Here is a 13,428-nt window from a genome sequence, read left to right as displayed (position 1 = left end):
TATCACAATACCATGGCAACGGTCTGCAAACCAGGAAGAGAGCCTCACCAGACGCCAGCCATGCTGGCACCCTGATGCTGGCCTTTCCGCCTCCAGGACTGAGCGAGAAAAATGTTTGTGGGGTGAGCCCTGGTCTGTGGTGCGCTGTTATGGGCGGGACCCCTGTAAGCCCAGAGTCAGCGCTTGCTGCATCCCTGCTCTCAGAGGCGCGTGGCAGTTGCCCTTCCCTGTGGAGGGTTGGGTGAGACTGCCCTTGCACTGACAGCAACTGAAGGACGATTGAGGGCCCTAGATCTCTGGGTGCAGGGCACCTGGTGAAACGACCCGCCACACATGACTGATTTTCAGCCAAAGATCACTTGTAGCTTACCAAATATGCCAGACCAAAAACTAAAACCAAAAGTTGACAGAGAATCTTCATTTTACAAATGGAGAAATCAGAGCATCCTAATGGTGAACAACTTGTTTAAAAAGGAAAATTCTGTATGGCTGTGGATCTGCGGCTGCTGTCAAAGGGTTGCTTTCAGTAACTTGACAATAACGGTGGAGCTGTTGTGCTTGCTTCCTAGCCAGAGACCGTGTCAAATAAAATAACCCTAATTTTGGAATTAGATAGGTTGAGTTCAATTCCTAGCTCCTGAAAAATGATTTTGAACTTAGAAATTGGTTCCAGCAATATTATGAGTCAAGTATGAAGGTAGAATAAAGATGTTTTCTGGCATTCAACCTTCCAAAACATTTACCTGTTTAAACTTATTTTAGAAAGTTACTTGAGGATGTGCTCCAGCAAAAGGAAGGAGAAAATAAAGAGGAAGACCTGGGATCCAACAAATAGTGGATTCAACTGAGAAAAGTTGTGGAGGGAAGTCCCAGGAGGAGAGCTGCACACTGGATCTGAGAGAGTAGCACAATGTAGGCTGCACATGGGGCTCATTCTGAGGAGACCTCCTGGCATAATGGAGCACTGGGGGTGAAGGCAGATAGAAGATAGTCGGGAGACTATGAACACACATGAGAATGTGTTGTGAGAAAAAAAGTCAAAACTATCAGGGTGGGCGAAGGGCAGGGAGAAGCTGTTGATGGAATGAAAAATAACCATCATGCTTTGTTTGGCTCAGTCATAAGCAATATTTACTTAGTCATGAAAATGTAAATACTAACTATGGATTTAACTAAAAATAGAGATATAATTATAGTGTGGATGTGGAAGTAGGGGAGATGGAGCTAAAATGCCTGTCCAGCAGGAAATAAACAGATAATGTCTAAAATGGATAAGTCAAGCAACAAAAATAGAGGCATATGATTTTGTGATAAAATAGTCATGACCAGAAGGAACAGCTTTAACAGGGATAAGTAGTTGCTTTTGCAAAAAGAGAATTAGGACGTGGCTGGGTGGGAGGCAAGTGACTGTCAGCTCCAGGGTCCACATCTGGTCCTGCTTTATTCCACAGTTCAAGTGTATTGCGTAAAGATCGATATTTTAATTAAAGTGTAATAAAGTGAGATAATTAAATAGTAAAAATAAATAAATAAATAAAACAAAGCTGCCCATTCCCTTACCTTGTTGCTGAGCTTCCCACAGCCCCCAGGCCCTACCCCGAGGGCTTCCTGCAGGACAGTGCACATTGCAGCTGCTGCAGCAGGAACTGGATGCACTGGTCACTCACAAACCACAAAGCAGAACTGGAAGCTAGTGGAGTGGGGGAAATATTTGCAGTAAATATGACACAAAGATTAATAGCTACTTATAGATTTCACATCTATTAAGGTTCATCTGTAAAATCACTGTAGTTGGGGTTTGAAACACAGAGAAACTCACACATGAAGCAGCACTGAATACACGGGAAAGACACGGTCACATGCACAGGGCACACAGGAGTGATGCAGTGGGCACAGGTCACCATGCATGGCCCGGGAGATGCAAGGAAGCGGAGCACCACTCTGTCCACTCAGATGCCCAGCTCTGCACTCAGCAGCCACGGCAAAGAGGGCAGCCTCGGAAGCGATCTGACAAAACCTAGGGGTGAATACAGGAGTTCACACCTTTGACCCACTCTCCCACTAGAAAGTAATGACAGGAGGAATGATGAGGCTCTGGGTGGCAAATGCATAACAGGAGACAATCCAACTATCTAGCAACGAGGCATTAAGTAGATCAAGGCACATCTATTTGTGGCTTATGAGTTACTGGGTGGATGTGGGGTGGACACAGGGAGCCCAGTAGGCCACAGCCCCCATCCTCCATTCCCACCACGCCTCACAGCTCCCTCCTCACTGGGGTGGACCTTGTACAGTTATACCATCCAGCAGCCACGTAAGTATCTGCCAGATTAAATTCCACATCCACTGAAGGATGAAGAGAGCAGACAAGACTTTAAGCAGATTTCCCCCTCTAGCCTCTCTGTGAGCTCCATCTGCAGGCGCTGCCTGTAGGGCCTGACATACTCAGGGCCCAGCACACATGGGGCCTGGCACACACACGGTCTGGCACACACAGGCCCAGCACACATGGGGCCCAGCACACTCAGGGCCTGGCACACACACGGTCTGGCACACACAGGCCCAGCACACTCAGGGCATGGCACACTCAGGGCCTGGCACACACAGGGTCCAGCACACACGGTGCCTGCCACACACAGGCCCAGCACACTCAGGGTCCGGCACACTCAGGGTCTGGCACACTCAGGGCCTGGCACACACAGGGTCCAGCACACTCAGGGTCTGGCACACTCAGGGCACAGCACACTTAGGGCATGACACACACAGGGCACGGCACACTCGGGGTCTGGCACACTCAGTGCCTGGCACACTGGGGGCACAACACAGTGCATGGCACACTTGGGGCCTGGCACACACAGGGCACAGCACACTTGGGGCCTGGCACACACTCAGGCCTGGCACACTCAGAATCTGGCACACTCAGGGGGTCCGGGGCTCCAGGGCTCCAGGATATTAATGCTGGTGCCTGGAGTTCTCAGAGGTGTTTAGGGGCACAGAAGAGGCGCTGGCTGGGCCTCCTGGACAGGGTGAGGGTGGGGCGTCACATTCTATTTCGAAAATAAGGAGTGTTTTTAAAAAGCAGTAAAACCCATAAAAGGAAACTCCTCAGAGCCACATCTTGAGGTTTACCTGGACATGACCCCATTTGCCTCTTTGGAGCTTCCAGGTGCTGGGCCCAAGCCCTCTGTGCAGGCCCCAGAGCAGCGGCTGGGAATTCGGAGGGTGTGGAGGGCATCCTGAGGCAGGGGGATCTGGGCGGGCAGCACAGGGCCTACGGGGGTGTCGAGCTTCACAGTGGACAAATCCTGCCAGCCTGGCACGTGGCCTCCAGCCTGGGGCCCGACACCTGCTGGACGATGGAGGGCGGAAGAGGAAGGCCCGCAGTGACATGCGGAATTTTAGACAGGTTTTCCTGGTTTGAGGAAGCAGTCACATCTGCTCCTGGCATGGGATCACTTTGATGTAGAAGCTTGGATGCCCGTGCTTGCAGGCCAGGCTTCCGCCGAGGGCCCTTCAACCCACACTTCGGGCTGTGGCCCCGGGGGCTGTAGGGGGTCAGCCGCCGGGGCCTCTGGTTGACTCAGAGGCTGGTGGGGGCTCCTAGCAGAAGCTCCGAGACCTCCACCTTATAACCCAATGGGTCGCAGGGCTGCGGGGCAGCTGTGGGCTGGGCTGGGCTCATACTTGGTCCTACAAGTGAAGCCACTTTGGGGGCCAGCTTCTGGGCCCAAGTCCAACCACAAAGAGGAGATGAAACTGATGCATTTCTAAATGCTTCAGCTTGGCAGCAATACAAATATTTGGGAAATCTTTGACGTTTACCGAGCACCTACTATAGACAGAGAACTCAACAAGCACTTTCCAGGCGTTCTCCTCAACGATCCTGACCGTCGCTGTGGGCCTTTGTCCTTGGGACCTTAGGCAGCCGCCTTGCTCACCCAGAGCACGGAAGAGTTGAGATCAGAACCTGCTCCCCGCCCACCCTCCAAGCCTCGCTCTGCACTCCCCATCACAGGGCTGGACATGGGGAACACCTGGGGGCAGCCAGATTTGGGAGGGCAGAGCTGGAGGGGTACCCTGGGCTGTTACCAGCCATGAGAGTCCAGCTCAGGAAAAAGTGGGGAGCCTGGCCAGGTGGCTCTGGGGCCACCATCTTGGGTGACAGCTGCTCAGGGCTCTGGGTTTCCTGCCAGGAGGGAAGGGAGATCAGCCACACACCCATATGCTGGGACTCTCAAGGTGTCTGTGCTTTCACAGAGACCTCATGTTTTGAGGACGGGTCAAAGTGCGAAATCAGTGACCACCAGCTGGGAGCTTTGGGCATCCTGATGGGCCCACTCTGGGGAAGAGAGGGGTCCACCGGTCTCTGCTAGCCCGGTGTCGGGGTGAGGCACTGCCCCGGGTGCCCCCACTGCCACACAGAATGTCTAGGCCCCAGCAGGTAACTGTACCCGAAGTCTCATTAGTGTCCACACCTGCCAAGAGTGACACGTGTGCCCACCGTGCCCGGGGTGGAATTCCACAGAGCCGCTCCCCAGCAGGCAGCTCTTCAGTCCCACTGGCTCTTATCAGCTCCTGTTTACTGCAGCGACTGCACCCGCCTCCTCTCTACGATGCGTAAGAACTGCCTTTCCTGTCACCCCGAGAGGCAGGGTTGTGGGGCAGAAGTGGTGGCTCTGGGGCTGGGCAGGCAGGCTTGAGCCTGACTTGGGATCAGTCAGCTTGAGCTGGGCTGCACTGCAGGAACAAATGGACTCCTGCCTCTTGGGCTTCCAGCGACAGCGTGTGCTTCTCACTCACGCTACAGGCACGTGATGGTCGGCTGGAGCTCTGCTCCATGGCTTCTCAGTTCTGGGACCCAGGCTGAAGGATGCCTCTCATGGGAGGCTCTGTGGGCTGGAGGATGGGGACATGGTGGAACCACATGATAGCCCCTGAGGCATCTGCTCAGCCAGGACATTGGCGAAAGCGTCACCCAAACCTGACATCAAGGGGCCCCAGGGAGAGGCAGGAAACACTTTTGAGCATGAATCTAGCCAGTCTACCCGCCGTGTGTCCTTGAGCAAGTGAGGACCTTCTCCAGACCTCGGTGGCCTCAGCCAAGATGGGCATGGCCATGGCAGGACGACTGGGGTCCGGTCCGTGTGCAGCATTGCCAAGGCCTGGCCCCCGCCTACTGTCTCTGCGGGGCCCTCCCATTCTGCTGAGGTCTCGGTGATGATTGATAAGGGGGACAGCACATTCTGAGCCCTGATGTACCCTGCAGAGGCAAGGGCTGTCTGTGGTCACCATGGTTTCTGGAACCCTCTGTTTTCCATTTGAATCCCACACAGCCAGCTATGGCTATGGACAAAGAGTGCGAGCTCCGAATCTTCTCCCAGCCTTGTGGCCCTCAGGGTCATTCAACTCCCAGTGCCTTACGTGGTAGGCTCCTCTGAGAGTGTGGACGGCCTCTTCACTGGGCTGAGCTGCTTCCCCTGTGGGACTGCCTGACCTCCCGACGGGCCTCCGGGGCGTGTCCCGCATGCCCCACTGGGGACCCTCCACACTGGTGGCAACGTGAGGCCAGCCCTGCTGGGAGCGCCCCGGCCCTGGCGTTGTGTCTCCTGGCTGTCCCTGGTCTCCTGGGCAGATTTTCCAGCTATTTTTTTTTCATGCCTGCACATCTGGGTTGACTTCACTGGCAACGCGAGGCTCCCGCTAGACGTCTCATTTTGTTTCACAGTGGGAAGAAGCATGGAATAATACCGACCTCTTGATCCACGATATATCTGGGGGCACCAAAATTCAGGAGTTTTCTCTCCTCCCCCATGTCAGAGGCAGTAATCTGTCCAGCTTACCTCTCAGAAGCAGCAGGATGATCCTGAGCTGCTTCTTTGAATGTTCACAAGCTGCTTGAAATGACTTCCTACCACTGGATCTGTTGGGGGAGAGCAAGGTGGAGCGAGCCTGAAGCCTTCAGTGTGCAACTCACCCCACCGTGTAACACCTGACTGTGCAACTCACCCCACTGTGTAACTCACCCCATTGTGTAACTCACCCCACTGTGTAACTCACCCCACTGTGCAAATCACCCCACTGTGTCACCCCATCATTGTGTAACTCACCCCACGGTGCAAATCACCCCACTGTGTAACTCACCCCACTGTGTAACTCACTCCACTGTGTAACTCACCCCATCATTGTGTAACTCACCCCATCATTGTGCAGCTCACCCCATTGTGTAGCTCACCCCATTGTGTAACTCACCCCACTGTGCAAATCACCCCACTGTGTAACTCACCCCACTGCGTAATTCACCCCACTGCGTAACTCACCCCACTGTGCAAATCACCCCACTGTGTACTCACCCATCATTATGTAACTCACCCCATCGTGTAACTCACCCCATCATTGTGTAACTCACCCCATCATTGTGCAGCTCACCCCATTGTGTAGCTCACCCCATTGTGTAACTCACCCCACTGTGCAAATCACCCCACTGTGTAACTCACCCCACTGCGTAATTCACCCCACTGTGTAACTCACCCCACTGTGCAAATCACCCCACTGTGTACTCACCCATCATTATGTAACTCACCCCATCGTGTAACTCACCCCATCATTGTGTAACTCACCCCATCACTGTGTAACTCACCCCATCATTGTGTAACTCACCTCACTGTGTAACTCACCCCACTGCGTAATTCACCCCACTGCGTAACTCACCCCACTGTGCAAATCACCCCACTGTGTACTCACCCATCATTGTGTAACTCACCCCATCGTGTAACTCACCCCACCATTGTGTAACTCACCCCACCATTGTGTAACTCACCCCATCATTGTGTAACTCACCCCATCATTGTGTAACTCACCTCACTGTGTAACTCACCCAATTGTGTAACTCACTCCATTGTGTAACTCACTCCATCACTGTGTAACTCACCCCATCATTGTGTAACTCGCCTCTCTGTAACTCACCCCATTGTGTAACTCACCTCTTTGTGTAACTCACTCCATCATTGTGTAACTCACCCCATTTTGTAACTCACCCCATTATGTAAGTCACCCCATCATTGTGTAACTCACCCCATCATTGTGTAACTCGCCACTGTGTAACTCACCCCATTGTGTTACTCACCCCATCATCATTGTGTAACTCACCCCATCATTGTGTAACTCACCCCATCATTGTGTAACTCACCCCATTGTGTAACTCACAGAGCTTGGTCGTCCCATCTAGTGTCACTGTCCTAAATGCACTGTCGGGTCACTGAACCTGCGATTAGCCTGTGCTTTACCTACCCAGAAACACTTCTGCGCGCCATGAGCACCTTTGCAGGCTCAGCTGTGAAGTTTCCAGATTCCACGTGCACTTGCCCCATGAGGGGCCAGGATGCTGCTGGAGTTGTGTTCACCTCAGGTGTGTCATCACTGTAGCTGTTCCAGTCCTTGACATAGCCTTGCAATGTTGGCGTGGACGTGGAAGCGTGCAGGGAACAGTTGGCACTGGCATCAAGTACCCTGGATATGACCATCCACCCCCAATGGCCCCAGGTCCTTTCAGCCCCTCCGTGTTTATTTCCTAGGGAAACTCTGGTTTGGAACCATAACTGCAAAAAGGAAAGTCACAGAAGCTCAGTGGGATGATCTAACTTGCTTGCCAACAACACACTGCTCTACTAAAATTCTCTTGTAGTTTCTACACCCAAGACATGGGCCAAAAATTCAGAAGCCACTGGGACAGCCTGGGAAGAACAAACCTGGCCAGGGACTTTGTCAGTCATCCCGAGTCACAAGCGCTCAGGCGTCCCGGACCAGGAGAGGGGGTCTTGGCCCAGAGCTCACCCTCCTCGCTGAGGCACAGCTGGGGCATGCTTGGTGCATCGGAGCTAAGATGCTCTGCACTGTGCTTTTAAGGAGCAGGGATCCTGCCAGGGAGGACTCTTAAACAGAACCACAATAAGCAGTGATCTATGGTCAGCCCCTCTACACACAGCAGATGCCGGGGGGCCTGCTGAGCTCAGGAGCAGTGCACCTGCACTCTTGCCTCCCGGTTTGACCCAGCTCCAGCCTCTGTGCTCCGTGCTGCACTCCTATCCCACCAGTACCAGCAGCTGACGGCAGGGGAGATGTTTTTTCCACAATAAGAATTTGTTTGAACCAGTCATGAGTTCTTCCAGTAAACACAATTAGCACATAAAACTGTGCACCGCGTGGTGAAAGGAATTAGGAAGATATGCTGTGTTTACTTTGTGGTTCCAAGAGCTGATATCTTTAAACCTTTGATTTGCCAAGAGCCCAAATCATGGGCAGGAAAGGAGGGTAAACCCGGCCCCATCACTTGCAAGCAGCCGATGGATAAACAGCCGCCTGGCATCTCCTCACAGCGCAACTCAGCTGCTGCTCCCGAGCTGTGCTTCCAAGTGTGGGGCTGTTTGTCCTCTGCCCCCAAGTGGAGGCTCCTGCAGAGCACAGCCAGGAGCAGCGTGGCTCCGTTGATGCTGTCATTGCTGTGCCTCAGTTTCCATCCACAGAAGAGGGGACCATACAGGGCTCTTGAGCAGAACAAGGTAGTTGTCATGAGACTCTGGGGGCTGCGCCAAATGATGCTGGTCACTGAAAAGGAAGCAGCCTGTGTTACCAGGACCACATGACCTCCACACCACTTTCCAGAAGGTTCGTGAATAACCCACCCCTCATTTACGTGTAATTAGGTGGAGGTATAAACAGCCAGCCAGCAATCTGAGGGGGCCCCTTTTCCTGTGGACAGCCCTGCTCTGTCCGTGCAGCAGCCTTTGGCTGTGCCCTGTCGCCCTAATCAATGCTTCTTCCACTGTCTGATTCTGTGTGAATCTCTCCTGATCAACGCTTCCTCCACTGTCGGCTCACGTGTGAATCTCTCCTGATCAACGCTTCCTCCACCGTCGGCTCAGGCGTGAATCTCTCCTGATCAACGCCTCCTCCACTGTTGGCTCATGTGTGAATCACTCCTGATCAATGCCTCCTCCACTGTCGGCTCACGTGTGAATCATCTCCTGATCAATGCTTCCTCCACTGTTGGCTCATGTGTGAATCATCTCCTGATCAACGCTTCCTCCACCGTCGGCTCACGTGTGAATCTCTCCTGATCAACGCCTCCTCCACTGTCGGCTCACGTGTGAATCTCTCCTGATCAACGCTTCCTCCACTGTTGGCTCATGTGTGAATCACTCCTGATCAATGCCTCCTCGACTGTCGGCTCATGTGTGAATCTCTCCTGATCAATGCCTCCTCCACTGTAGGCTCATGTGTGAATTATCTCCTGATCAATGCTTCCTCCACTGTCGGTGTGTGTGTGAATCTCTCCTAAGTGAAGCCAAGAGCCCTCTTGGATGGAGGAGGTCTGCCTGCCTTGATTTTGCTCTGCAGACCACTCACCTTGGTTTAGAAACTTCCTCTCTTGAGGAAGGTGATTGCCTGCTAAAGCAAAAATTATCAACACCTCCTGGAGAAATAGAATCCAGAGCCACTACACATAAAATTTATATTTGGGATAAAATCCAAAATTATTTGACATATGAAGACCAAGAAAAATATTACCTATCTTCAAAAGAAATGACAACTTTTAGTTTCCAATATTGAGATGAAAAGACTGTTGGAGTTACCAGACAAGTACTTTAAAACAGCTATTGTGACTGTGCTCAGTGAAGTAAAGGTATGCTTATGATGAATGAAAATATAAAAAAATCTAAGCAGGAAAATATAAAATATTAAACAGAACCAAATGGAATTTTAAAACTAAACAATACAATATTTGAAATAAAAAGCTCAGGTTTAATAGAGGAAAATAGTAGTAAACTTAAAGAGATTGATAAACACCATATAAATTAAAGAGAGAGAAAAATGATTTAAAAAGCAAACAGATCTACGATAGTTGTCATCTCTTCAAAATGTCTATAAAGTGTTTTTGTAAGCCTCAGTAATCATAATGCAAAATCCTATAATAGATACACTAAAAATAAAAAGCAATGAATTAAAACATACTACCAAAGAAAATCACTTAACCACAAAGGATGACAGTAACAAAGAAAGAGAGGAGGAGAGGAGTTACGAGACAACCAGAAAACAAGCAACACAACGGCAGTAGTAAGTCCTTACTTATAAATAACCTCAATGGGTTGGCTCCACAGCAAAATTGAAGAAACAGTGGAAAGAATCAGCGAAACAGAAGTACAATAAAAATTACCCAATCTGAACAACAGAGAGAAAATAGACTGGAAAAAACATGAACAGAACCTCAGGGACTTCTGGGGCTATAACAAAAGATCTGAATTCGTGTCATCAAAATCTCAGAAGGAGAGGAGAAAGAAGATGGAGCTGGAAAAATACCAAAAATAAAATGACTGAAAACTTAATAAATTTGGCAAAAGACATAAACCTACAAATATGAGAGGCTGAAAAAACTCCAAACAGGATACATTCAAAAAAATTCATACCAAGACACATCGTAGTCAAACTTCTGGAAAGTAAAGACACAGAGAGAAATGACATTTTACCCATAGGGAAAAGCAATTGAAATGGCAACAGATTTCTCACCAGAAACCGTGGAGGCTAGAAGGAAGTAGCACACAAAACTGCCAACACAAAAGTCTGTATTCAGCAAAAATAATCTTCAGGATTGAAAGGGAAAATTGAGACATTCTTAACTGAAAGAAAACTAAGAACATTTGTCACCGGCATATCCATCCAAAAACAATGGCTAAAGGGGCTTCCCTACACAGAAAGAAAATGATCAAAGAGGAAAACTTGGAATATCAGGAAGGAAGAACAAGGTAGCAAAAGTATGGATATATATAATATGCCTTTTTTCTCCTCTCAAATTTTCTAAATTATATTTGATGAAGCAAAAATTAAACCACTGTAGCTCTAAATATTAATATATCTGGAGGAGATACTTATGACAATTATATCATAGATAACAGATAAAAAAGATATAAAGGGAGGTGAAGTTTCTATACTTTACTCAAAATGGTAAAATGATGATACAAGTATACAGTGATAAGCTATTTATATAAATGTAATATCTAGACCAATCATTAAAAACTAATATAAAGAGATATACTTAAAAACACTACAGACAAATCGAAATGGAGTTATAAAAATTGTTCAAGTAACTCATGGGAAGACAGGAAAGGAAAAAAGAGCACTGAAAAACAGAACAAACAGAAAACAAAAAAAAATGTCAGACTTAGGCCCTAAAATATCAATAATTACATCAAATGTAAATGGTCTAACTGCATTAATTAAAGACAAACATTTGTGGAATGGATTAAAAACTGTGACCTAACTATGTGTTAGTTACAAGAAACTGACTTCAGACATAACAATATAGATGAGTTGAAAGTTAAAGAATGGAATAAAGTTTATCACGTAAACATTAAGCAAAAAAGAAGCAGAAGTGATTATAGTACATCAGATAAAATAGACGACAGAACAAAGAAAATTGCCAGAGACAGAGAGGGACATTGTATAATGACAAAAGGGTCAATCCACCGAAAAGACATAGGAATGAACTCTAGAAATGTATGCTCCTAATAGTGATATACAAAGTATGTGAGGCAAAAATTAATAGAACATAAAGGAGAAATAGACAAATCTACAATTATAGTTGGAGACTTCAACATGCTTTTCTCTATAATTGATAAAATAACTAGACAGAAAATCAGCAAGAACATAGAACCCAATAACACCATCAACAAATAGAATCTAATCAACATTTACAGAACACCCACTCAACAACACCAGAATATATGCTGTTTCCAAATGCCAATGGAATGTATACTAAGATAGACCATATCCTGGGCCATAAAACGAATCTCAACAGACTTAAAAAGAATTTTAAACAGAGAATGTGTTCTCTGACCACAATAGAATCAAGTTAGAAATCAATAACAGAAAGATAACAAGATGTCCAGATGCTTGAAAACTAAGCAGTACTATTCTAAAGAATCCATGGGTGACAGAGGAAGTCAAAGAAAATCAATGCACTAAACTGAATGACAATAAAAATATAAATCAAAATTTAAGTGATATACCTAATGCAGTACTGACAGGGAAATTTATAATACTAAATACCTATATTAGCAAAGAGAAAAGTTTCAAATCAGTAATCTAAGCTCCCACCTCCAGAGCCTAGAAAAAGAAAAGCAAAATAATATTTTACCCAAAATAGCAGAAAGAAAGAAATAATAAGGATAAGAGCAGAAATCCACAAAGTTGAAAAAAGAACAACAAAAGAGAAAAATCAAGGAAACAAGTAACTTTTTCTTTAAAAAGATCAATAAAATAGACAAATCTGTAGCAAGACTGGCCAAAAAGAGAGAAGGCATAAATTATCAATATTAGAAATGAACAGGGACCATACTAAAGACCCTGCAGACATCAAAGGATATTAAAGGAATACTGCAAACAATTCTATGTAAATATGACTACTTAGATGAAATTGACCAATTCATTTAAAAAAAAAACCGACAACACATCCAATATGAAATAGATCATTTGAATAGTTTTACAACTATTTAGAAAATTGAATTTGTAATTTAAAAATTGCCAAAAGTGAAATCTCCAGGCCCAGATGGTTTTATTGGAGAATTCTACCAAATGTTTGAAGAATTTATAATTCCACCCAATCTCCTTTAGAAAATAGAAGAGGAAAGAACACTTTCCAACTCATTTTACAAAATATTAATACCAAAACCAGGTAAAGACAATAACAAAAAAGAAAACCATAGACCAATGTCCTTTATTGATATAAAAATCCTTTGTTTTTTGTTTTTTGTTTGTTTTTTTTGAGACGGAGTCTCACTCTGTTGCCAGGCTGGAGTGCAGTGGTGTGTTCTCAGCTCACTGCAACCTCCACCTCCCAGGTTCAAGCAATTCTCCTACCTCAGCCTCCCAAGTAGCTGGGATTACAGGCACCTGCCACCACACCCAGCTAATTTTTGTATTTTTAGTAGAGATGGGGTTTCACCACGTTGGCCAGGCTGTTCTCGAATTCCTGACCTAAAGCGATCTGCCCAAAGTGCTGGGATTACAGGTGTGAGCCACTGTGCCTGGCTGAAAAAATGAACATTGATTGATATTGATGATTGTTATTATACATCAAAATTGTCATTATACATCAAAATTAACTCAAAATGAATCATAGCCCTAAATGTAAAACCAAAAACTGTAGAACTTCTAGAAGAAAGTCTCAAAGCAGGCAAATATTTCTTAGCTATGATACAAAAGACCATACACCATTAAAGAAAAACTTGGTAAATTTAAAATTTTTGCTTTGGGAAAGATACCATTAAGGGAACAATAAAGCAAATCATAGAATAGAGAAAATATTTGCAATACATATATCTAAACCTGTGTCCAAGATAAATAACTCTTATGCATCAATGAGAAGATGGCGAATGA

The 13,428-nt window shown here is 46.9% G+C and overlaps 1 long non-coding RNA gene across 1 annotated transcript; it reads right to left on the bottom strand.

Moving 5' to 3' along the window:
- Positions 1–1,471: 1,471 nt before the first annotated feature.
- LOC101142601 (uncharacterized) lies at positions 1,472–7,796 on the bottom strand. Its single transcript, XR_004067082.3, has 5 exons — positions 7,288–7,796; positions 5,841–5,920; positions 3,130–3,349; positions 1,820–2,017; positions 1,472–1,690 (listed from the first exon to the last, which is right to left on the bottom strand). It is a non-coding gene; the product is annotated as an uncharacterized lncRNA (long non-coding RNA).
- Between the last annotated feature and the right edge of the window lie 5,632 nt (positions 7,797–13,428).

This window comes from Gorilla gorilla, chromosome 14 (genome assembly GCF_029281585.2).
Source record: "Gorilla gorilla gorilla isolate KB3781 chromosome 14, NHGRI_mGorGor1-v2.1_pri, whole genome shotgun sequence".
NCBI lineage: Eukaryota > Metazoa > Chordata > Mammalia > Primates > Hominidae > Gorilla > Gorilla gorilla.
Note: the sequence above shows the minus strand (reverse complement) of the source record. Positions and strands in the feature narration are given on the sequence as shown.